Source organism: Heterodontus francisci, chromosome 31 (assembly GCF_036365525.1).
Source record: "Heterodontus francisci isolate sHetFra1 chromosome 31, sHetFra1.hap1, whole genome shotgun sequence".
NCBI lineage: Eukaryota > Metazoa > Chordata > Chondrichthyes > Heterodontiformes > Heterodontidae > Heterodontus > Heterodontus francisci.
Genome location: NC_090401.1, coordinates 49683536 through 49708792, shown reverse-complemented (window position 1 = coordinate 49708792; position 25257 = coordinate 49683536). Strand labels below are relative to the sequence as shown.

Sequence of the window (25257 nt, the reverse complement as noted above, 5' to 3'; positions counted from 1 at the left end):
ATTTCATTACCACAGTTTGGTGGGTGGGTGGGGGTGGGGTGCTGGGCTCCCTTATATAGAAATGACTATTTTCCTTTCCCAACCTAACTTGCAACTCCAGTTCTTTACTCCAAATTACCCACACACGTTTACATTTTTTGGGCAGGGAACACATTTGGGCCTCTATTGTAGCGGCTTTTAAAAAGTTACCTTCAATTTCTGCAGTGACTCTTTGCAATATTCAGCGATTTGGTTAATCAGAGTTGGAAAGTTTCCCTGAAATTATTTGGCACCAGCAACCAAACAAGCTACAATATGCAATTAATTTGCATGAGTTCACTTTAATAAGAAGTGGAGACATCTGCCAAAATCCTTGCAGCTCCACAGGCACCTCATCTCTTCAAAAATCAGCCAATAAAATGCAGTAACACAGCAGTTGGCAGCTTATATCTAAAGAATAGCCAGCTATTCACAGAGGGCATTTACTCTGAGCTAACACTCAGTTGAGAATTCACTGCTCTTTGCTTAAGGCAGCAGACTAATTCGCTACAGTAGTACAAATAGAAAACTGGATCATGGCAAAATTTGCTTATTTTGTTTAATAATCCCTTCTGTTTTGATTGGAACTATTGCAGTCAGGTACAGTGCAGCAATTAATATAATTCCCATTGTTCTTTAAAATACTGATCACATTAGAGGAAGGTCATAAACCCCTGCTTGCTGAGGGGACCTTGTTGGATTTGTTCCAAAATCATTTAAAGGGCAAATCCCTCAAGAGGGAAAAAGGCCTCTCCATTGGTTGACTGAGTAAATGTACTACCTGGTATGGAACCAAGCCATGCATCCAGAAGGTCCGAATCTTTGAGTTAGATGGAGTGTTATAACTCGTGACTACATTTCTGAGCTGTATTTTTGTTTCAAAAAATTCATTTATTCATGGGATGTGGGTGTCACAATGCCTGCATTTATTGCCCATCTTTAATTTCCCTCAAGAAGGTGCAGTCTACGTGGCGTTGGTACACCCACGTTTTTTTTGTAGCGTTTGATACAACTAAAAACAAACACTAATCCGAGTGCCTTGCTAAGCCATTTCAAAGAGCAGCAACCGCTTTGATGCGGGTTTGGAGTCACATATAGGCAAGACAGCAAAGGACAGCAGATGTCCTGCCCCAAAGGACTTTAGGTGAACCAGGTGAGTTCTTATGACAATCTGTTAGTTTCATAATCACTATTACCATCATTGACGCTAGCTTTATATTCCAGATTTATTTAATTTACTGACTTTATTTTCCCAGCTGCCATGTTGAGATTTGAACATATGTTTCCGGATTACTAGTCTAGTAACATAACCACTATGCCACCTTACCTGTACCAGAGGGGAGGGGGAGGCTGGAGAACAGTTATAGTTCCTTCTCCTGGTCACTAGGCACAGCAACTCCTGTGTTTGGATACTGCTTAAGAACTGGATTATACTGAGCGGTGATGCTCTCCTGAGTCAAATCATTTGCTAATAACTCACTTTTGTGGTTGACAAATGAATAATGGCCACTTCCATGAGGTACTGCAAGCTATAATTGGCAATATCCCAGCAAAATTCAGTACCGTTATGATAGGAGAGATGAAGGGAGAAAATTGGGGAGGGGATTTATTATTTCTGCAGATCACAATACCAGCTCTACATAGTTAACTTACTTATGGCATTGAACTCAATTCTTCAACCAGAATTTTACTAACTATGGATGAGAACCCAAGAAAGAAGAGTTTAGTGCCATACATGGGATACTGATTACATTGTACTTCAAGAGGTGTTCCAAATGGTTAATATGGATAGTACAATATTTACACAGGAAGGCTTTTAGCACCACTGTATCTGTATATAACATTTAATTAAGCTACACTACAGCTTGAAAATGCAATTTTTTTGCAACTAAATATTGGCTTTTTTTTATAAAGAAGTGACATGAGGAAGCATCAAGTGAGACATGGCTTGTTGATACCAATATAAAATGGCATATTTGTCTTAAGTCAGATGAGTAGAAAGACAAAGACATTAGCATCGGTAAAAATCAGCAATGTGGAAAAACAAGGAACTGAAGTGGTGAAAGCAACAACCTACAGGATACTGGGTCAGTGTCCATATACTTGTCTTCCTTTACTGTGGCAAACAGCAGCAAAGAGAGACTCTCACGAGACACAGAGAAAAAACAAAAAAAGGAAGCAACAGTTGGAACAGGAGGCTCCAAAGCTGCTGCGAAAGCTGTGAAATAAATATTTGTATATGTACAAATGTACAAAAATTGAGAACAAATTAGTCCTGAAGTCAATAATACAAATTATAGAGCTTGCATTCCGTTGCCGAAGTGCCCGAGCTATTCTTCCAACACTGCCACTTCCCATCTTTCCATATAGCTTCCACCAACGCAGGCTTTTAACAGGAGGTACCTGCATTCAGTAATACACAGCTACAATGCCTCAGCTTGTAAATCATGTAAGTATTGACTGAGGATGAATTTCGGAATCAGAATTTATTTGATTCTTTGTATTTGTCCAGTTTTGTCAATTTAAGAGCAGATTTCACTAAATGGCAACTCAACAGCCACTAGGAAATATTGAAAAACTCCACTAAAAAGACGACAGCATTAAATGAGGGATAGAGGAACAGGACAGGCACGTGGGATTAGGATTATTGCTTATCTGGAGAATAAACACCAACATGGACTGGTTTTTCCATTTCAGTGTTTTAATTGCTATGTAATTCAAAGAGGGACTGCTTTACACTACTTGTGTCTGAATTAAATAACTGGAGGTGAATTTAATGAAGGTTTTTCCTCCATTTAATCTGCTTTTCAATTGTTTTAATACATTTATTACTCAATAGACTCTCCAGCAGCTGAAAATCATTTCAGTGGCTAAATTTTAAAATGTGCAGCCCAGGGGTTCTATTTTAAATCCTCAACTGTCTTAAGTAGATGTATCTTATTAAACTAATGGTATACTAAGAAATCATGTATTTCAATCAAGGTCCAGGAGTATAACTTGAAATTCAGGTTAAGCCACTGAAAAGGATTATACGAATTAGGAGGCGGCGGCCACTCAGTCCCTCGAGCCTGCTCCGCCATTCAATATCATGGCTGAGCTGACTGTAACCTCGACTCCACATTCCCACTTACCCCCAATAACCTTTCACCCCCTCACTTATATGAACATAAAAATTAGGAGGAGTAGCATTGTTGCGATATTGTTTGAGGAGCAAAACATAGCAAACTTTATCTTTTCTTTAAACTGACATTTTGTCTCTGCTGTCTGCCAATTATAATACTCATTAACATAGGCCTTTTGCTTGTCCTTACATTATACAGCTGTTATTGAACACTGACAATTGATGCAAGTGCCATCCATCAAAAAACTAATCAGTAGATATTGGTGCTCAGAATTTAGGCAGGTGACTTTTGAACGGTCCGATTAATGATCAGATTTTTTACACATACACACCACAAGGAGTTGGGGGAATGGCACAGCAAATGTAATGCCAACCCAGGAGGTCCATGTAAGTTGAAAGTAGGTTCCTCCCTAGTGAAGTTTCTTGGGACATTTTGCAACCTTCATAAATAGTTATTCAGCAGCATTTTTTTAAAAAAAGCATTAAAAAACTTGCAAAAAAAGGACTGGAGAATGACAAAGTAGTAAGAAAAGCAGAGAGTTTGCTACATGGATTCACATATTGGATGCTGGAGGGAAATGGCAAGAAAACAGGTACTTTTTAATGCAAGGTTACATCACATTTCAGTAAAACATTCAGATTAATTTGTCGATATGAAAAAATCCCCGTGGCCATCTTCAAACAAAAAAATGGCATACATTTAATATTCTATTCATGAACACTATATAAATGAGCCATATGATAAGAAACCAATTAATTTTTTATTAACTTAGTTCATGCTTGTAGAGTCAGAGTAGAGTCATAGAGTTATACAGCAGAGAAACAGGCCCTTCAGCCCATCAAGCACCTATCTATTCTAATCCCATTTTCCAGCACTTGGCCTGTAGCCTTGTATGCTTTGGCGTTTCAAGTGCTCATCGAAATACTTCTTAAATGTTGAGGGTTCCTGCCTCTACCACTCCCTCAGGCTGTGTTCCAGATTCCAACCACCTTCTGAATAAAAAATTTTTCCTCAAATCCCCTCTAAACCTCCTGCCCTTCATCTTAAATCTATGCCCCCTGGTTATTGACCCCTCTGCTAAGAAAAAAAAAGGCAGTTAAATTTTCACTTGGAAAGAAAATTTTAGATATCATGCAAAAGCAGATGGGAGTATAATAGGATACAAAACACACGCTGTAAACAGCAAGTTAAGCAATAGATATCTAATTTAAAACAAAGTAAAACTTACAAGATTCCTGAAAAAGCACCCTATAGAATACACACTGGATTTTGTCATACAATATTTAATCTGGTTATAACAGAATTTGGACAGTGAACCCAGCAAGTTTTCTATTTCTCCCCCAATTTCCATTTTCCAAATCATTCCAATGGGCACCCTTCAAATTTGACTTTGAATTTGATTTTGCCTGGGTAAAGGCATGATTATTTTTAGCCTTATAAATTGAAAACTGTTAAATGAAGGCTGTTTCTTACAACCCACATCAAGCAGTCTTTCAAAGCGTCTGAGCTGGTTATCAACTCAGTACCAAAGATAAAAGGCTCGGGTCTAAGCCCTCAAATTCCAAATTGCAGCCCAGTCAATGTCACTCAATTCTAAAAATACTGCACTTTCATGTGTAGCAGTAAAAATAAATGCTTGGCTGCTGATTTGTAAAGAAGCAAATTTTATTTTAAAGAGAGTGCAATTAAAACTATTATTCCTGCTCAAAATCTGATAGGAAGTTGTTCAGACATCATTTTGTCTATCATGATTACAAATTAGAGGTTTAATTGCTGATTTTCTACTGGGGGTAATGCTTAATGTCTGCAATTACACACAGTGCTGAGTCCAGATTAATAGCAGTAAAACCCCCAAGTACATTCAATGGCTAAAATCCAATTTTAAGCTGAGCACAAGCACATTTATTGGATAATTCCATGCAAAAATGTTTAAAAACCCAAATATCACATCCACGTTACTCTCTTGGCTTTCAGTGAACAATGACATCGATTCACTCGGATTAATTAGGCACCTTATTATTTGTTCAACTCATAATAAGACCAAGAAAAGGTCAATTTTATTTTATTTAGAGATACAGCACTGAAACAGGCCCTTCAGCCCACCGAGTCTGTGCCGAACAACAAATTAGCCCATCCAAGCTCATCTCACTCATACCCTCTCTTTCATAGGATTTACTTCCAATGTTCTTCCTTCTATTGCCCACCAGTACTACAGGTATATTTCAGACACTGATGTTTTCAAAAGCAGAAATTTCAGTAAGTACTGAATTTTGTTAAGCGTGCTGTTAGCGAAGCTCAGATTCCAGGACACTTGTTTTGGATGTCTGAAGCCAAAACTATTACCTTTCTAAGGGCTGGCACTGCAGAGCAGAGCAAACTGGCAAAGACTATAGTTTAAAATCAGAATGATTTCATTTGTGTAAAGTTATCCCAGTATAAAGTTGTTGGCAGCCCGTAAACTGGAATACCAAGGTTTGATAATATACTGTCAGTTTCCAAAAGTATCTCCTTCCGTCATTTTTTTGTAGGAAATGAAATTCTAGGTGAAAAAAAATATTATTCAGAAATAGTACTTCACATCACTGCATGCCATTTGTGTTTTGCAACAGTACAGTATAATACTGTGAAATGAGAAATGCCTACTTGCAAGTTCACCATGTTCCCAAGCAGCCTAAACACCTAGAATTTATAAATAGTTGATCGCTATCAACTGATAACACTATAATTGTATGATACTTAATGTATGCTATCATAGGAAGCAAGACTATAATTTACTTCAGCATCAAGTATTTTTGAGCAAGATTAATATGTACAGTTCTGCACTATAATCCAGTTTATTCTTTCATCTAACTCTTTCCTTGCAACAGTAGCACAGTGCCAGACAGTAGCGTGGGTTGCTCACTGCTCTTTGGCTGCAGTCAACACCAGTCTTGTGATCAACCCACACAGTGCATTTGTAACTGGCTTTGGCAAATATTTTTTCTAGTTTCTGCTCCGCCCGTCCCTCAACCCCAAGCTAGAATATCCTGCCACTGTACAGTACCCAATTTAGTGAGACAACCAAGAAGTGACAAAACTTGTAAGCAGACTGAAGGGACATGCTGCCCTTTAACCAGCAGCTATGGGGAGGCAGTGGTGTAGTGGTAATGTTACTGGATTAGTAGCTCAGAGGCCCAGGCTCTCGAGACATGGGTTCAAATCCCACCATGGCAGGTGGTGAAATTTGAATTCAATTAATAAATCTGGATTTAAAAAGCTAGTCTAGTGTGACCATGAAGCCACTGTCGATTGTTATAAAAAAAAACACATCTGGTTCACTAATGTCCTTTAGGGAAGGAAATCTGCCATCCTTACCTGGTCTGGCTTACATGTGACTCCAGATCCACAGCAATGTGGTTGACTCTTAAAAAATGCCCTCTGAAATGGCCACTCAGTTCAAGGGTAATTAGGGATGAGCAATAAATGCTGGCCTAACCAGTGATGCCCACATCTCATGAATGAATTTTTTAAAAATCTCAATCACATGCGATCTATTGCAGCAGTAGCCTTTCTGAAAATAGCTACACAGCTTGGATAACTTTTATAGAATTTTTAAGCACAGGCGGTTGTCCTTTGGGCTATTGTGCTGTGCCAACTCTCTAAAATGAGGTATCCACAAGTCTCATTCCCCTGTCTTTTCCTCAAATATTTATCTCCTTCCTTTTGCAAAGCTTTTATGGATGGTATTTCCACTGTTGTTGGACGATGTCTCAACAGCCCTGTGTAAAAATATTTCCTGTCCCTTAATTTTAGTGATGGTGTTAAATTCATGCATTTCATTACCAATTTTCCCCCTCAATTTACTTTAGAAAATCCCTCAATTTTGAATATCAGATTTCCTCTCAACCTTCTCTGTTTTAAATGAAAAGAACCCAAGTTTCTCGAGCCTCGTTCAAAGCTTCATACCTTTGCTTTCATCTTGATGAATCTCTTCTGCTCTACATAGTCTTTGCATCTTCCCTAAAAATACTATGCACAAAATTCAACCTGCACGTGTTGTTTTCCCTCTACCTTATTATTTTCTCCTTTCCTACTTCATGTGCCAATCTATCTTTGGTGGGTTCCCAGGACAATTAGAATTTACTAACATGCATCCAACAATAAAAGAGTGTATAACTCAGCAGGCAATTTGACTGCTGACTGCATTAGTCTTGCATTATGATTACTGTATTGTTACAACCAGGTGAGAAAAGTATCCAGCGGTCCTTATTAGTCTTCACCTGGTCTTACTGCAACAGGATTTAATTTTATACAATGTTTCGAGCTCCCCCTTGGTGAATCCTTGTTCACCAGTTTCCAATTATAAAGTAAAGAAAAGAGCCTGTTTATGCTCATAGGTTTAAAGAAGTGAATTTTTTTAAAATTTAAACTCTAATACAGTTAACGTCTACGGATATACGATGCACCCACGCTAGCATGCACACGCGATACATACATGAAAAAAGGGACAGAAGGGAGAAGAAAAATAAAAGGAGGGGTTTGAGGCAATATCAAGAGTTTCTTGTTTACTGTGCTTAGAGCTCACTGTAGTCCTTTTGTAAGTAGTCTTGCTTTTCGTAGGGGCCCAGTATTCTTCTTAAACTTTGTTCACTGGAGGAGACTTTTCTCTCATGGGGTTCATGTGTCTTCAATGGGTTTTCATTTCAATGAAAAAGAAATAAGAGCAGACAGGAGAGAGGAGTTCTCAGTCCAGGAGCTAACAGCTTTATGAGTTTCAAGCACTCTGTGGCAAGTTCAAATTCAAACAGCCAGTTAGTCACATGACTAAACTGGTCTGACCAGGTCTTGTGTGTATTGGAGAAGCAGGGACTGGGTCCTTTGTTCCAACACTGTCTGCTAGAATTAAAAAAAAAAGGTCTTTCCAACATGGACAATTCCTTGTGATAGACCCTCTTTTCTTCCCAGCAACATTTTAAAGTTTTTAATGTTCATGTGGCAAAATAATGTGTGCCTCATTCTTGGCAGGTGGGGGCCTGCATGACAGTACCCACACTAGTATAGCTACAGTCCAGTGCATATCCAAGTTTCAACCTGCATGAATCTTTTTAATGTTAGGACTGAACCCACACTCCTCCAGCTCTCCCCCAAAAAGCATTCCCCCCACCCTCACAAATCAAAACTCACATGTCAAATATAGGTGTTTCAATACACTTCAATGCTTCACACAGCATACGGATTTAAAAATATCACTGGAAAGGAGTTAGTTTGGTTTTTAAGGAATAATATTAAAGTTAGGTTTAACATTTTCTCACAGCAATTGCAAGTCTAAGTACCCTCTTCATAGTATAGTGCCAATTTGTTAGGAGACGAGTTTTAAATTTTACGGTAGGTTGGAGTTACTAAGTTATGGGGAACACGAACAGTTCAGGACATTAAAGGATAACTGAGGTGACAGGAATGGCACAAATACCAGCTATAAACAGATGCCGAAAAATTTAAAACCAAAATCAAGGCCCAGAAAAGTTGAGAAAAATTAATCCATTCCAAATTGGTTTGCGTTTTGGAAGCTCAGTCTTTTAAAAAAAAATCACTGTGCTCTGTTTCACATTTTATGCATTCATTGTGAAATAAATAGTGCTGTTAGCAACTAACAGCAGTACTATCAGATTTCCATTGCACCTAGTTGTGAGGTTCTCGCGTCAGTAAGAGGAAGAGAAGCAAAGCTGCGTGCTCAAATTCTACCACAGAAAAAAAAAGCAGCTAACTAAATAATTCAAATTGACTGAAATTGAAATACTCAGCTCAGATTTCGTGGATGCATTATACCTTAATGCTTATTGGTTGCTTGCAATATGCATACACTGAAACCAATGGAGGAATGACATATCCTGCAAATTAAGTGCTCACTCAGTATAAAACCATTTTGAATAAAACAAACTTTAAAAAGTTTTTAAATATAAAATGTAGATAAATATTCAAGAATCCATCATTCCAAGACTCTTGGCAAACAGGTATGCAAAAACAGATTCTATACATACTTGAATTTAAATATTTTTGTTCAAAACATACAGGAAAAGAAAATCTCAAACTTACCATTTCTGTAACCTGTATTTATTTTGAAAATATCATATTACATAGCAAGTCCAAGCTTGAGTAGGGTATATTTTACTTAAAAAATTCAACTTTGCATTCAGCTATCAGATGTCACAAACGTTTCCAAAATATTTTCTCCATTAGTGAATCTCAACCCCAACTAGAGTAGAATACACCTCTATCCATTCGTTTTCATGCTCCAGATCAATCAGAGTACTTATGTGCTGCAAACCTCATACTCACAGAAAGCCAAGCTTCAAGTCATTTTGTTTGACTCTTAAGGTATTACAAAAAGGCCATTTTCAAAGCCAGTGTTACATGCCAAAATAAACACCCCTGTTAAAACACTCAATGTTTATTTTAGCAGTGCCTTTGGTTGTACCTCACAGATAGCCAGTGCCACAATATTCACCATGGTCAATGCTGTATCCTCATGCTTCAAACAAGGCAGCAAGAGGTTAGGGAAAATAACAGGATAGACAGCAGAAAATTTTCATGAGAAGATAATGTTTCAAATTCATCATATGGTGGAGAGATATTTTTTAAAACTAATAGAGTCAAAAGACAAAGAAATAGATGACAAACTGTAACCTACAGGCCTGTGACTAGATGGGAAACACCTCTCTACTTCACATTATGATGCACTCCTGTGATCTTTACTCTCGTATTGCACCAATTACAATACATTAACCTTTCCCCACATTCTCAGAATGTTGAGATCAAGACTCAAATTACCTTTTACTCCACCTTCCAGGACCTCAGAGCTGTCAAACCCCTCGCTTCCCTCAATCCATTTCTCCTAGAACCCATGTTCGGCATTACCGAACATCTACTTCTTGATCTGCCTCATTTTCTTCTTTCATGGTGGTGTACCGGACGAGGCACTTCATTTTAGGTTGCTCATTAATATATACAGCACCGGAGAAATACCCAGTGCAAGTACTGCTCCACTGTTCGACAGGGATGAGTGAAGCTGGAAACAAAATGGTCCAAAACTGATCCATAATTTTGTGTTTCCCATGAACCTAAATGATGCAATCTAGAGTTACTCCCTTGTTGAAATCATTTTTTTTTTAAAGTCTGGGATTGGCTTCAATTCAGAATGATTGTTGAACAGCCAGTGATTTGACTCAAAACACTTGGAGAAATTTTCCATTTATTGATTTTTAATTAAACTGTTGCACAGTATAAGCCACGATGTAGCTACTCCATGCAAAGCATTGCATTTTGTACATTCTAACCTACATAGTTTGCACACCATTCACAGTCACAACTTCTATTTATACAGTACTTTTCATGTAATAAAACTTCCCAAGGCACTGCAAATGGGCATTATAAAGCAAAAGTATGACACCAAAGCATGCAAGAAGATATTAGAACAGATGACCAGAAGCTTGGTCAAAGGTGTAGGTTTTAAGCAGCATCTTCAAGGTTTGGGGGGGGGGGGGGGGGGTGGGAAGAGCGCAAGACAGCACGCTTACGTTGGGGAAGGAATTCCAGACCTTAGAGCCCAGGCAGCTGAAGGAACGACCGATGGTTGAGCGATTAAAGTCAGGGATGCTCACAAAGCCAGAATTAAAAGGAATGCAAATATCAGGGGGTTGTGGGACTGGAGGAGATTACAGAGATGGGGAAGAACAAGACCATGGAGGGATTTCAAAAGGATGAGAATTTTAAAATCAACGCTTTGCTTAACCAGGGGCCAGTGTACATCAGCGAGCACAGTAGTATGGGTGAATAGGATTTGGTGAGATTTACAACACGGACAGCAAAGTTTCGGATGATATCAAGTATACAGAGGGTAGAATGGGAAGGCCAGCCAGGAGTGCACTGGAACAGTCAAGTCTGGAGGGAACAAAGGCATGGATGAGGATTTCAGCAATGAGCCGGGCAGGGGAGGAGTTGAGTATTGTTACAGCCGTGGAAATAGGCAGTCTCAGTGACCTCACGGATATGTAGTCAGAAGCTCCTCTTGGGGTCAAGTACGACTCCAAGGTTGCGAAGGGTCTTGTTCAGCCTCAGACATTTGCCAGGGAGATGGATGAGTCAGTGGCTAGGGAGCAGAGTTTGTGGCAGGGACTGACAGTCTTCCCAATATTTAATTGGGGGAAATCTTTGCTCATCCAGTACTGCATGTCAGACAAACGGTCTGATAATTTAGAGACAGTGGAGGAATCGAAAGAGGTGATGGTGAGGTAGAGATGGGTGTCTATGTACATGTGGAAACTGACATGTTTTTGGATGATATTGTAGAGGGGCAGCATGTAGATGAGAAGTAGGAGACAACCAAGCAGAGATCTTTGGGGACACCAGAGGTAAATGTGCAGGAGAAGGAAGAGAAGTCTCTTGCATAGTAAGAAAGAACCTGCATTTATATAGTGTCTTTAACAACTTTAGGACATCCCAAAGTGCCTTGCAGCCAATTAAGTACTTATTGAAGTGTAGTCACTGTTGTAGAACAGTGATGCCTGAGCTAAGCTGTTCCACAATGGTAGAGTGCATTAGGGGACACTGACAATAACACAAGGATCCCAAATATATAAACACTTTGAAAATTAACATTTTGTTTTAAATGTATATTTAAAAAATTTCCAGTCTGGTCACATTCCAAACTCTTTCACTTTATTAGACAAAAAACAATATTTAGAAAAGAAAGCCAGTTATTTCTTGCTGGTATTTTTGACCTTAACGAATAGCTACAGATTTACAACTAGCAGCCAACATACAGAGCAATTAACATGCAACTGAGCTCACAAATTGCCTATTTATAGCTATTAGATATCTTTAAGGCCACAGGATCTAACATATATGTTGCATGATTATAGTACTCCTTTCATTATAAAAACACCACCCTATGCAATTTACAACAAAGGAAGCCAAGGTGAATCTGCCAACTCATTATTTTTAGTTGATTAAAACCCAAAAGTAAATTTGTTACCAAGATGATTTCCTTTCCCTCTCCCCAACCCTCTCATGTTTTTGGCCAGCATGCAATTGCTATTTGAATTAAGTTTCTTGCTAATTCACCCATCAAGAAACAGAGAAATAATGACAGAAAAGGAGAAATGGAAAAAAAACATTAAACAGATAGGAGAAAGAAAAAAAGTCAGTCATCAACATACTCCAATAATGTCACTGTTGTAAAATTTCCAAATTGTTTTTAGGCATCCAAGAAAGGAAATTGAAGTATCTGGACTGATGATAGACCCTTAAGATCCTCAACATACCTCAATCACTTTTTAATCCAGTTGAAGCCTCTAAAGAAATTAAGTGGACTGTATGACCAAGGGTGGCTTATGCTGAGTCTGCTTCTTGATGTTCTAACAATTATCCAATAAGTAAAGGCATTTCAGCCTGACTGATTAGCAATGAGCTGTCATTGCTATTTAGATGCCAACTTGAGAAAGTGTTAAATGGTACAAAGCACTTTGTTCAAATGACTAACATAATAAGTGCATGCCAACTTGTACAAGACCCAGCTGATATTTCTTAGGATTTTATGAAAATGAATGTATGTTATATAGTGCAAAAGTTTAACTTCAAATTCTCATGTCCAAACATCCCTGGATAATTTGATTCATTCAGGAAGGCATCTATGCAGAGTCACCTGTTCTCTCAAAAAGCAGCAATAACTTCTGGTGAACTAACACCAATGCAGCGGGATCGATTGAGTTTTTCCCTGACCGGCGCAGTGAAAAAAGAAATACGTTCCCACAGACCCAGTTTGTGTTTACTCACCAGATTTTTGATCATCAAACCAATAGAGAGTTCCAGTGCTCTAGGAGGCAGGGGAAAAGCTTTTATGTCTAACCCCATTTTGTTCTGTTGCATAAAGCACACGGATGATAAAATATGGAAGCGAAGTCAACATGCATCAGGGGCTCAAAAACAAAGCCCACATTTGTTGAACACCACACAGCATTTCAAAAATAATAAATGCACCTTTTGAGAAGCTTAATATCAAACCTATTTATCTAGCCCCTAGATATTTCATCCTGATATACAATAAAGGCAAACTGTGAAACACAAGCTTCCTTTCATATTTGTGATAGACCCATCTTTAAAAACAGTTTTAATGCTTGCAGAAAAATAATGGCTCACAGATTTTTATGCATCTATTCACCTTGCAAATTACTTGATTTTTGTATCAAACATTATTGGGGGGGGGGGGGGGGGGGTGGAAATCAGGTATTGCCTTAATTCATAAAAGATATTTACCTCATTCATTTTCCCTACCAATTTTCTATTTTATCCCCCTCCTCTTTATATGTGGTACAATCCTCTAGACAGCAATAGCCCTCTGGTACTTGACACTCAGTGGCCATTCTTCACGTGAACTTGGACAATGATTGTGGGTTACTCACCACAGAAGGCCATTATTTTCTAACCTGTCCCTGTGCATACCCGATGTCCATTGTATAGGAATCAGGTTCAATAACTGATTTTCCCCTGACCGACGCCAGATGACATTGAAAGATTATAGTACCACCAACACCATTGCCCGGATTGAGATCAGTTAACTAAGCACAAACCAGGAAATGAACCTAATTTTTTTTTAAATTATCTATCCCAACAAATGCCTTAATTGCATTAAATACCTTAATTAGATCACCCTCAACCTTCTAAACACAAGGGAATACAACCAAGGTTTTGTAACCTAGCCTCAAATTTAACCCTTCAAGCCCTGGTACTCTGTTGACTCAATCGTAGAACAACTTGTATCGGCTTGACCATCTAGTGGAAAAGGATAGCAATTTAAAACACCTTATCAAAGCAATGTCAAGCTTGTGACTCACCTATGAATCTATTGAAGGCTGCATTTGTTATGACCACTACAAATACACTTTTGAACTGCAGCCATGATAGCTCTTTACCATAATATAAACAGAAAACGCTAGAAATACTCAGCAGGTCTGGCAGCATCTGTAAAGACAGAAATAGAGTAAACGTTTCAGGTCCGTGATCTTTCATCAGGGCATCTGCAGTATTTAATTCACTGCCACTTCTCATGAAAGGTTTACTTGGTTTCTCTCTCCACAGATGCTGCCAGACCCAATGACTATTTCCAGCATTTTCTGTTTATATTTCAGATTTCCAGCATCTGCAGTATTTGCTTTTATTTTAGCTACTTAGCACCTGGTTGCACACCATGACCCCCAGGAACATAAATTGTGAAAATTCGACAAGTGTTGCTTGATATCTGGTTGTTTCTAAAAATATACTCAGAAGTGACATCATCTTGGCACACAAACATACGGAGATAATCTAATTGCCTGTAAGGCACAGAGCATGGTCAGATATATCATAAAACACTATGGATGTCGGGAGAACTACTGCAGCAAGTGAGAGCGCTGAGTGCAAACAGAGCAGTCCAGTCACCGTAGCAACAATGGAAAAGTGAACAAAAAGCCTTATAACTCTTAAAATGCAGAGAATTTCAATATTACCTGCTTGTATTCACAAATATAATAAATTCAGCTGTATGACCATTTACTGCACTGTTAGCTCCAACCCAAATAATACTCAGGTTTGTCTGAAATCAATTCAACCCAACTACTGCAAATTACAGGAATAGAAAATGGACCTCACTATGCTCATTTTATTGGGTGCAACGAGACCCAATTTCAAGTCCCAATGATGTCTGAAAAAGGTCCAAAATTGGGTTGGGTCAATTTTCAGGTATCCCTGGCAGCCACCTAAAACAGGTGTCAAGTCCCTTACACATTAAAATGAGGGGTTATTCCTGTTTTAGGGCCCACTTGCTAGGAACTGGCCTGCAATAAGCGAGGCAAGAGTCGGCTGGTCCATTCCGAATTGTTCGGAGTCCTCCAGAAAGCTGTTCATGGCACGCGTTGGTCTCTTCCTAATCTTTCATCCCCCACACTTAGCTGAGGACTGTTTTTGGCTAGGTAGGCAGCCTGCAGTTCAAAGCATCTGAAGGGCGAGATGCCCATGAGGTCATGGCAAGTGACAGCAGTTCTCTTTTTTTTTTAAAGAGGAGACCCCTGTGGCCCAACTTGGGGCAGATCTTAGGCCTCCCAGTTCAGACATGCATTGTGGCTGGATTTCTGTCTTTGCTCAAAAACTAGCACCATCGTATTTCTACCCCAACTTCTTTGAATTAGCCTCGAACTATTTCACCCAACAAGTCGGTTGCCTTTGCCATATTGAACATCCTAATCACAATTGCGTGGCCCCAAACAGTCTGCAACTGCACCCAAGGCACTTTAAACTCGACGGCATTAAATGTCATTAATTTGGGATTTTACATACTTTGATTAAAACTAGTGAAGAGCAGCACAGTTCAATAATTACCTTTGGGATATTTACAGGTAAGTCTCATATTGCCATTCATATTCCATTTAATTTTTCCTCTCCCTACCATGTATCTGCCCAGCCAAAAGGAGATGCATGCAATCTTTTTGGTCTCTCCCCACTCTGTTAGGGTCAGGTACCAGGATATACAAGGGAATAACCTATTTTAGGTGTAACCTCTCAGGATTTAACTCATCAGGAAAGGTTGAACAGGCTGAGGCTTTTTTCCCCCCTCTAGGAAATAAAAGCCAAAGGATGACCAGACAGCATAGACGTAGGTAGATATTTCCACTTATAGGGCAGACCAAAACTAGAAGCCAACTATACAAGATATTCAGAGAAACTTCTTTAACCAGAGTAGTTAGAATGCGGAACTTGCTACCACAACGAGTAGTCGAGATGAATAGCATAGATGCATTTCAGGGGAAGCTGGCTAAATACAAGGGAGAAAGGAATATAGTTATGCTCATAGGATTAGATGAAATGCGGCAGGAGGTGGCTCATGTGCAGCATAAACACTGGCACAGACAAGTTGGGGCAAGTAGCCTATTTCTGTACTGTACATTCTATGTAAATATTTAACATTCCTCCATCTCTGCAAGAAAGGATGTCTGCAAATGGCAAGGCTAAGGTACTTAAACCACTGTGCGGGGAAATCGCAGATTAGGACTGGTTTCCTACACTGAGCTCAGCACTGCCAACATCAATTGGTAAAATATACATTATAATAACAGCAAGTGGGAAAAATAAATGCAGCAGTAGGGAAAGTTATTGCCTTGGTCACCATGGAACATATTTACAATGTTGCTGCACATGCCGTCCAGAGCATTACTACTTTCATCGTGCCCCTTGCAAGTGTAGTCTGAAGAGAAGGATTGACAGAAATGTGGGATTGAGAGTTGTGAAGAGGGTGCAAAGAGACTTCAAGGGGATTTAGACAGGCTAAGTGAGTGGGCAAGGACATGACAGATGGTATATAATGTGGAAAAATGTGAAGTTGTCCACTTTGGTAGGAAAAACAGAAAGTAGATTATTTCCTAACTGGTTAGAGATTGGGAAGTGTTGATGTCCAAAAGGACCTGGTTGTCCTTGTTCATAAGTCACTGAATGCTAACATGCTGGTGCAGAATGCAATTAGGAAGGCAAATGCTATGTTGGCCTTTATTGCAAGAGGATTTGAGTATAGGAGTAAAGAAGTCTTACTGCAATTCTACAGAACCTTGGTGAGACCGCAACTGAAATATTGTGTACAGTTTTGGTCATCTTACCTAAGGAAGGATATACTTGATATAGATGAAGTGCAACAAAAGGTTCTCCAGACTAATCCCTGAGATGGTGGGATTGTCCTATGGAGGAGAGATTGAGGAGTCTGGGCCTATATTCTCCAGAGTTTAGAAAAATGAGAAAAGTGATCTCACTGAGGCATACATAATGTTTACAGGGCTTGACAGGGTGGATGCAGGAAGGATGTTTCCCCTGGCTTTGGGGGGCATGTCTAGAACCAGGAGACAGAGTTTCAGAATAAGAGGTAAGCCACTTAAGACTGAGATGAGAAGGAATTTCTTCACTCCAAGGGTGGTGAATCTTTGGAATTCTCTGCCCCAGAGGGCTGTGGAGGCTCAGAGTATATTCATGACAAAGATATCAAGGGATATGGGGATAGTGCAGGAAAATGGTGTTGAGGTAGGGAATTAGCCATGATCTGGTTGAATGGCAGGGCAGGCTTGAGGGACCGAATGGCCTACTCCTGCTTCTATTTCCTTTGTTCCCATGTTCCTAGAAATATGCAATTGACTGACCAGCACTGATGCATCTGAAAAGGGAATGTTCAAACTGTCACAAGCACTGAATTACACAGCAGCAAGAGAAAAAACAATACTTCACAAAGCAGATTAATGAGCATCACTTAAAATATTGTACTTGAATGTTGAGAGAAAAGTTAGGAGGACCAAAGGGCATAAATTTTAAGTTAGAAAAAAATAAATTTAGTGCAGGTAATAGAAAGGATTTTCATTAAAATGAATAGGACAGTTGCTGTTTAGAACCATCTGGTATACAAGATGACAAGTATTCAGGAAGTTCAAAATGTAGTTTGGTGCTATCCTGGGACAGTTAAGTTGATTTTATATTGTTTGAAGGCATCAGCTTCCATTAACAGAGGCTTTGCAAAACCACAAAATTGACGTCATCCAAAACTCTGCAGCCCATGTCCTAACTCACAACAAGTCCTGTTCACCCATTACTGCTGAGCTCATGGTCTTACTTGGTTCCCAGTTAAACACCTCGATTTTAAAATTCCCACCCTGGTTTTCAAATCCCTCCATGGCCTCACCCCTCCCCATCTCTAATTTCCTCTAGCCCCACAACCTTCAGAAACCTGCACTCCTCTTATGCATCCCTGATTTTAATTGTTCCACCATTGGTGGCCATGCGTTCAGCGATCTGGGCCCCAAGCTCTTGAATTCCCTACCTAAACTTCTCTACCTCATTTTCCTCTTTTAAGACACTCCTTAAAATCTCTCTCTTTGGCTACACTTTTGGCTCAGTGTCAAACTTTGCTTCATCTCACTCCTTTGAAGTGCCTTGGGACATTTTATTATGTTAAAGGCGCTATATAAATACAAGTTATTGCTGTTGAAAGAAGGGTTATAGTACAGGACGATTATTTCAACACAATTGCCCGTACAGTCAAATTAAAACATATCTAAAAATATCAATTAGCTTCTGTCTCCTCCCCCTTTCTTTGTTGCACTAATCAATACATCTTTTGAAGATTCTTCAGTGGTGCAAAGTATCGAAATAATTTTGGGGGGAAAAAAAACACAACCTACCTCCTCACAGACTCTTATTATTCAGCACTCTCCAAAGCGGCTCTGTCCCGATCTGTTGTACTCCAAAATTAGACTCTTCTCATCTTTATATTGACTGCTGCCAATCTGTGAAAAATGAAAGTTGGATAGCAAGATTGTTAGTGGAACATAGAAGTGACCACACAGATATGTTCTGCATTTGCTCAGTTGTTTATTTTCTCTTCATTCCGAAATATGCTAGCCCTTGCCAAGTACCATTTTACAGTCACTATTAAGTCTCTGGTACCTCACCCAAGTGGCTGTACTTCCTGCGTGAGCCAAGATCAGTGTTTGCAGGCTGTTCTCTCAGTATGCAATAGCAATACCGACGTTACTGATTGTTTTTAGGTACTGTGTGCAACAAAAGTATGAAAAATCCACAAACATACAGCTACACTGATACCTGTGCTCTGGTAACAGCACAGCTTTAGTATTAGTGACAGACACATTGGTAATATTAGCTGTTGCATCCTCAATTATGAAATAAGGCAAACAAATTTGTAGGTTTAAAAATTATCCTGCAGTCAAATACCTGCAGCAGTTAGTTGCTGGTTTGTGAAGTGTTATTTTGCAGATCCCCAACTTCTAGAGTTACACAGAAGATTTTAACACTGCTTCAGGCAATGTAACTGTAAACAAGAATGCGGCCAATCTGGAGTTTAAAATGTTTGCAGTGCACATGCTGGGATACCAGTTGTATGTAAATTGCAGCCACCATGTTAAAGGATGTGTTATACAGGTCCCCACCTACCAAGAATGAGGCACATTAATTTTGCCACATGAACATGGATTTTTAAATTGTTACTGCAATTACTTCTTTTGGGCCTCCTTATCTCGAGAGACAATGGATACGCGCCTGGAGGTGGTCAGTGGTTTGTGAAGCAGCGCCTGGAGTGGCTATAAAGGCCAATTCTGGAGTGACAGGCTCTTCCACAGGTGCTGCAGAGAAATTTGTTTGTTGGGGCTGTTGCACAGTTGGCTCTCCCCTTGCGCCTCTGTCTTTTTTCCTGCCAACTACTAAGTCTCTTCGACTCGCCACAATTTAGCCCTGTCTTTATAGCTGCCCGCCAGCTCTGGCGAATGCTGGCAACTGACTCCCACGACTTGTGATCAATGTCACACGATTTCATGTCGCGTTTGCAGACGTCTTTATAACGGAGACATGGACTGCAATTAAGAACTTGCTTTTTAAAAGAAGGCAACACCAGATCCTTGACTGAAAAGACATTTGCATATTTACAGACAGTGTTCAAAAGGAACAAAAGAGCATTTCCTGACACATTTAATCCACAATGGACTTTTGATTACCTGACCTCGAGGGTGGAGGAGCTCGCATTCCAGGTTGACTGCTAAGATAGCCGAATACACAGACGTGGTCACACCCACTAGTCACATGACTAACCTGCTGGGCAACCTGAGATTTTTTGAATTTAAACTTGCCACAAAGTTTTTGAAGGCAGGAAAGCTGCTTGCTCCTGGACTGAAAAGACCTCTCATGGCTGGCTTGCGGCCGCCTCTCTCCTGTCTGCTCTTATCAGCTTCGGAAACCATTGAAGACATATGAACCCCGAGAGAGAAAAGACTCCCACAGTGAACAAGGTTTAAGAATAACATTGGGCCTCGCGAAAAGCAAGATCTACCTACAAGCAAGGACTACAGCGAGCTCAAAGCACAGTAACAAAACCCCTCTTCAAAGATTGCCTCAAACCTCTCTATTTTTCATCTCTCTTGTCTCTATTTTCACTTGCATATGCATGCTAGTTGGGGCACGGCATGTAAGTAGGCGTTAGCCGAATTAGAGTTTAAGTTTCAATGAATTTCACTTTTCTTTAAACCTAACAAAGCCTGTTTGTGCTCATTTCTTTGCCTTATAATTGGAATGTGGTGAACAAAGTTTCACCAAGGGGGAGCTAAAACACTGAAAAATTAAACCCTGTTACAGGAAGACCGGGTGAAGGCTAAAAAGGGACCCCTGGACACCTTTCTCATCCTGTTGTAACAATTCATTTCAACCCTGAACACCTTGACACATTCCCTAAAGAATTCTAACAGTGACTACCAAAAACCAATTACATGCTATACTATGGGTTATTCTGCAGTGCCATTGCAGAGTTGCACAGCAACTATTTTCATTATCTGTATACAAGCTTTCCCCCATGCTTTTATCTTTGTCATTTTCAAACTCATTCTCTTTTTCTTTCAGCTCCTATGGTCTTCATGTTTTAATCTCACTCTTCGTTTGTTCCTTTCTCAGTCTTTAATCTCTTATTTTTGAGCTTCTGTTGTCTTTGTCTTTATGTCCATGACTCTGCATGTGTGTCTGGCTTTTTCTCAATTTTCTGCCTCTCCCCAATATATCATCTTTACCTTTTACTTGGATTTGCTTTTTCTCCCTACACCTGTGCTTTTATCTGCAGATACACATTAATACTGTTCTGTCATGCAAACAATAATTAGCAGATCTCCCATGGCACTGCTTTTGGGTAGTCTAGAGAATAGGACTACCAGTGAAGCAACTAGGTAGGGAAGGTGAACATGGGATTCTGGAGTAGAGCACTTCAAATGAAGAATGGAGCTGGCAGGGAGAAGAGAACTGACCAATGGTGCAAGACCTCCTGATCTGGTAAAGCATAAACTCTGGAGGAACATCCAGGACATGAAGCAAATGGCACCGGTAGTGGAACTAAGAGCAGAAGCAGAGGGGTTGTAGCGTTAAAGTCAAGAACAGAGAGCTACAGAACAGCGAGGGAAGGGGACAATAAAGGATGGCAGTGATAAGGCTGTAACCATTACCAAAAAAGGGGAAATAAGGACCATATGGAGATGGTGAAAGATGCGGTATAAATATAAGTCTTTTTTTAAACACAGTGCTGGAGGTATTGCTGTGTACGAGCTTGGTTCCAAGTGAGGCCAAGCACAGAAGGCTAAACCATGAGGTCAATGACACCAGGCAGACTCTCAATCACTGGTGCTATATAGGTGGCTCACACCCAGTTGCTGCAACTATATCGTTTCCCATTCATCGAAAAGACAAAAAGGTAATGGATCTCCCATGCAATTTCTTCTATGGTTGGTTATGAAAAGTAAATACACCAATAAAGCTCAGTGGTCAGTATCTAGCTCTCTCAGCTCCTCTCCCAGGCCAACTTGCTCTCCAGCGATTTGCTACTCCAAGTCTCAGAGCACTTGTGGGAGGGAGGGAGCCGATCATTCAAGGTCACGAGTGGTGAGAGCAGAAGGTCAATGCTTGGAGTTGCTAGTGGGAGGAAAGGATTGAGCAGAAGGTCACAGCTGGAGAGAACTAGTTGTCAAGCCTGGATCAGAGTGCAGGCAGACTGTGTTCCTATTCTTTTTATATTTAATGCCAGGTGAATATAGCAGAGTGCCGAATATAACATTTTTAATTATGACAAAAATTCTTTATTGAACAGGTCAGAGAGCAAGACCAGCAGCTGAGGAGGATACCTGTAGTCCCAAAAGATGGCATAGAGGTGGTTGCAGTGCTGGGAAGAGATGAAGCAACAAGAGTGATCACCATTACAAGAAAATAAGTCAGTGAGTACCCACACTGTTGCAGAACACATGATTCCCATGGATCAATCAGATCACTGGAAGCTAACATGGACTGAGCAGGACAGTCAGATGGCCAAAGAGTACACGTTAAATAATAGATTTGGTTTAAAGCTTCGGCTGGGGATGTGTGCTCAACTCAAAAAAGTGTCAATACATAATTTGACCAGCAGTTATACAAAACATTTAAAAAACTAAACTTTCCCAATAATTTCATTTTCAAAAACAGTTATAGCATTTTAAAAATACTCCTCCTGCATCTGAAAGTGGTAATCACAAAGACGTAAATTAGTGGCTTATGCATCATGTGTTGAGAAATTTGGCAGATATCTCCTTTTGTTGTTTGGAAGGACCCAATGATATAAAGGTTAAGCACAGCTACTACCTTCACAATCTGACGGAATGGTTACTCTGGTGAAATTGGTTCTCTGTTCTGGCTGCAGAGCTGTGCAAAGTTCAGTGATGACCTCCTTGGAGAATTCTATACTCCACATGCAGCTCCCTTTGGATATGTCTAGGTATGACTATCTGGTTCAGTACATACGGCTGGCAACTTAAGGGAGTGTCAAAATTGAACGTGCAAACATCTGTCTGGCTGCTACCTTGGGTTGTCAACTCTGGAGGTTTCATCACATGAGCTCCCACCTCCAACCAACCCATCCCGGCCACTGGTTGCTCAACCTGTCCAGAGTGCACTACCTTCCCGTGCCAATTGGAAACAAACAAGCTCTAATTGCTTGCTGCATGCCTATTAATTTTTTTGTCTCGTCTCCAATATTTTTATAATTACTAAGTGTTCAAAGAAATGAAAACATGCCACCTTTATTTGTAATAAGTTTTGAGCAAGTGAAAACAAAAGGAACAGTCCGTAATAGGGAGAAGGGCAGGAGACATTAAATGGACAAAAGGCTTCATGATACAAAGGCAAGTAAAGAAACAAAAAGACGTATCTGGATGAGGTGTAGATATATGTAGTATAGCTGCCATCTGAACACAAAGGAAAGGGATTAAGAAACAAGGCGGAGTTGGGGAAGAAAAAAAATTCTCCAGCAACTCCACTCACTTCCTCAAAATAAAAGGTGTTGCTATGGGTACCTGCATGGATCCCAGCTAAACTAGCCTTTTTTGTGGGTTATGTCAAACATTCTTTGTTCCAGTCCTACTCAGGTCCCCTCCCTCACTTCCCTACAGTGAATTGACTATATTGATGCCACTTCCTCCTCTCACCCTGAACAGAAAAAATTAATTGTGACCAATTTCCACCCTTTTCCTCACCTTCACATGGTCCATCTCCGACTCTTCCCTTCCACGATTTTGCTGTCTCCATTTCTGGGGATAGGCTATCAACCAACATTCACTATAAGCTCATGGACTCCCACAGCTACCTGGACTACACTTCCTGCAAGGACTTAATTCCATTCTCCCAGTTCCTCGATCTCTGTCCATCTGTTCGGACAACACAACCTTCCATACTAGCGCTTCCGACGTGCCTTTCTTTTTCCTCAGTGAGAATTCCCCCCCCACCCCCGGCCAACTTTATCCAATCTATTTTACACACTTCTGCTCTCACCCCTTCCCCTCCCTCACAGAATCACACTAGGTTCCCCTTGTCCTCACCTTCCACCTCATCAGCCTCCATATTCAACAGCTCATCCTCTGCCATTTCCACCACCTCACACATCTTCCACTCCCCTCCCCTTTCAGCATCCTGAAGGGATCATTCTCTCCTTGACATTCTGGCCCACTCCTCAGTCATCCCCAATACTCTGTCCCTTTCTTACAGCTACTTTCCAATGCAAGCACAGGAGATGCAACATCTGCCCTTTTACCTCCTCCCTTCCCACCATCCAGGGCCCCAAACACTCCTTCCAAATGAAACAGCAATTTACTTGTACTTTCAATTTAGTATACTGTATTCGCTGGTCTCCTCTACATTGGGGAAACTAAACACAGACTGGGCGACCACTTTATGGAACACCTCTGTTCAGTCCGCAAGCACAACCATTTTAATTCTCCACCTTGTTCTCTCTCTGAACTATCCTTGACCTGCTGCAGTGTTCCAATGAAGCTTAATGTAAGCTCGAGAAACAGCCCCTCATATTTCAACTGGGAACTTTACAGCCTTCCAATTTCAACATCGAGTTCAATAATTTTAGATCATAACCCCATTTTTTTTTTAAACTGGTTTGTATACCATCCCTTCCTCACCACCCCACTTTGTTTCTTTCTTAATCCCATTGTGTTCAGACGGCTGTTATTCAGCCATCTGCAACTCAAATAGACCCATCTTTTGTTTCTTTACTTGGCTTCGTACCTTGCAACCTTTTATCATTTAATCTCTCCCACCCTCCACCCCATCACAGACCTTCCCTTTTGTTCTTTCCTCCCTCCTCCCTTTCACTTGGTCACAACCTATTATATTTCTAATCTTTGCCACTTCTGATGAAAAGTTATCGACTTGACACATACCATTTCTCCCTCCAGATGCTGCCCGACTTCAGTATTTCCTGCATTTTCTGCTCGTTTCAGATTTCCAGCATCCTCAGTGTTTTGCCTTTGTACCACATTTTTTTTTGTTGCCCCAGAAACATAAAACATAGGGATTTTTCTCCTGTCTTGGAGATCTATCTTCAATTCCTAGAGACTCCAGGAGAATTCTAGAGGATTGCCAACTCTAATGCCTCTCCAGATCCTATACCAAAATCTGCAATTACAGAGGGATGCCCAGAAGGGTACTTGTATTGGTGGCACACTTAAATATTCCAAAGGAAACTGGCTTAGCTAGGAATTGAAGTGTAGTTTAAATAAGCTCTGTTGCTTTATAGCAAAACAGCTAAATAACAAATCAGCGAAACAGCGAGCAAAGAAGCAGTGCAACAGGTGGGAAAATGCGCAAAAAGTGCAGGCACGTATAAACAAATCAAGTTACTTGAGGAGCAATGGTCCCCAACACTGAGGGATGGGCTTCCTTTACATCCATTTTATGAGCGTTGAGTATCTGGACCACTGCTCAGGTGCTCCAGCTGGTCAATGGGGCCCAGCCCAAATTTACATATTTCTCGAGGCCTTACTGAGCCTGAGGCAGCAGCACTACTGTAGGGTTGCCAACATTGCTCTGGAGTCTTCAAGAAATTTAAAGATTAATCTCCAGAAAACTGCTTCAAGCAGTTTTTTAGCTTGTAAAAAAAAAAATATTGGACATGGGAAAAAGGCTGTCTGACCAACAGTTAAGAATCATCCAATCGGGATGGAGATGATGTTTGCTTTCTAATTGGCATGGGAAGGTGGTGCATCATGACTACGGAGGTTTC

The 25257-nt window shown here is 40.2% G+C and overlaps 1 protein-coding gene across 6 annotated transcripts in view; it reads right to left on the bottom strand.

Moving 5' to 3' along the window:
* Nucleotides 1-25257, bottom strand: part of LOC137347242 (cAMP-dependent protein kinase inhibitor alpha-like) — a 110021-nt gene that overhangs the window by 62963 nt on the left and 21801 nt on the right. For all 6 annotated transcript variants that reach the window (XM_068011532.1, XM_068011536.1, XM_068011531.1 and 3 more), the window contains one exon: nt 18359-18463. The gene's annotated coding sequence lies outside the window, so the exon portion shown is untranslated. The remainder of the gene's footprint in view (nt 1-18358; nt 18464-25257) is intronic.